The following is a 1,800-nucleotide window of genomic DNA, read 5'->3' as shown; positions in this document are numbered from 1 at the left end:
GTGTGTACTTGCATTTTTTTTGAGAAAGGCCAAGAATATTCTTTCCATACATCCAAAACAAGTTTAAATTTACTTTTTTGTTGACCTATTTTGTCATATCTTTTCCCCATTTTCTATTAAGCTTTTATTTTTGTATTGATTTGTAGGAACACAGGTAGTAAAGAAATAGCCCTGTAACTATGATACGTGTTGCAATATTTTGTTTTGCCTTTGACTGCACATGGTACATTTTGCTATTCAAAGACTTTTTATCACCTTCCATTTTTTTTAAAAAGTTCATAAAGATTTCAGCTCAGAAATTCCTCCCTTGCGAATCTATCCCATAATATAAAAGAATTAATACATAAAGATACATGCACAAGCTTCAATCGAGGAAGCCAATGTTCTCATTGTTTCTGAAACAGATTTTGTAGGAATTATTTCCTTTTATTGGTCAACATTCCAACACTTTTTGGGAGAAATTGGAAAGATTAACACAAAGGGAATGCATAATCAAAAATGCATTATCAACTCAGATACAAAACTGATTAAGTTTTAAAGTGAAAAAGTCACATAAAAAGTATAGGCTGGGTAAGTTTTTTTCCAAAAATTTGAAAAGCTTGAGGTTATCCAATAGATACGAAACATGCTGTGGTTAAGCGTAAGAACTGTTAGAATGCCCCACACTATTTCCATTCCATTTCTAACAAACCCACAATTCTTTTAAACCATTATTCTTTTTAAAAAGTCCTGGCACAAACACAACTTAATCTTTTTGACTTGAATAAGGGTAGAAATGCAGAGTTCCACAATACTTACTAGAGCATTGTCTGTAGTGGTGGGGGAAGAGGTAGGGGAAGAATATCCATGAAAAGGTATATGACTGAATAAACTGTGGTATGTTCATAGTACACCACATTAGGCATCATTAAAAAGAACAATTATATAATTGTATGCGATTTGTCTTGGAAATATTTCCATCATGAAGTGCTGAGAATGGGAAGATGCAAAAAAGTGTAAATATAATCCCATTTTGGTAAATAACAAAGACAGTCCCCAAAGCCCTCAGCCCTCTAGATATTTTGGGGGGCTGGGTGTATGCGTGCATGCATGCGTGTATGTATGGTATGGTAGATTAAAAAACTATGAAAGAAAAAATACCAAAATACTTGTATCTTGGAAGATAGACACATACTCGCATACACACAGAAAAATGCATGAAAATACAGAAACCAAAATAATTTTAATGGCTGTTGAAATACAGATTTTAATTTTCTTCTTTATTCTTTTTTGATCTGATTTTTTTTTTTGCTATTGTCACATATTTCTGTAATCAGAAAAAAAGGGGCACATTTATTTTTGACAAAATAAAGCTTAGAGACCTCAAGAACACTGCAAAAAGCTTTAAAATTTAAAAAATATGATGTAGGTAAATATATTATAAATTCTATATAACTGATGTTTTGAAATTCAAAATTTTAAATAAAAGATGTTTATATAAGAAATACTTTTTGCTGATACCAAAGAAAAAAATATCACACATAAAAGGACCCTAAAGCACAGATAACATAGACTGAAAGACACACACACATACCTGGATGATTCAGAAGAGTATCAAGTTCTTCTTTGGCCACAACCATTCTTAATCTATCACTACTATCAATGACAAAAATAATGGCTTGTCCTTCTCTGTATAATGTAAAGAAACAGAAAAATTAAAGCTATACTTATTAATTTTTCTATGTTTATTATCCATTTGCATTTCCTAACCTATGGGTTACCTCTTCATATCCTATGTCCATTTATCATAGGTTTTGATTT

General features: G+C 31.1%; 1 protein-coding gene across 1 annotated transcript in view; it reads right to left on the bottom strand.

Annotated features, from left to right (window-relative positions):
• Nucleotides 1-1,800, bottom strand: part of ARL6 (ADP-ribosylation factor-like 6) — an 81,448-nt gene that overhangs the window by 42,112 nt on the left and 37,536 nt on the right. The window lies entirely within an intron of this gene.

This window comes from Propithecus coquereli, unplaced genomic scaffold (genome assembly GCF_000956105.1).
Source record: "Propithecus coquereli isolate 6110/MARCELLA unplaced genomic scaffold, Pcoq_1.0 Scaffold40, whole genome shotgun sequence".
NCBI classification, from domain to species: domain Eukaryota; kingdom Metazoa; phylum Chordata; class Mammalia; order Primates; family Indriidae; genus Propithecus; species Propithecus coquereli.
The sequence above is the reverse complement of the archived record's forward strand: the minus strand, read 5'-3'. Positions and strand labels throughout refer to the sequence as shown.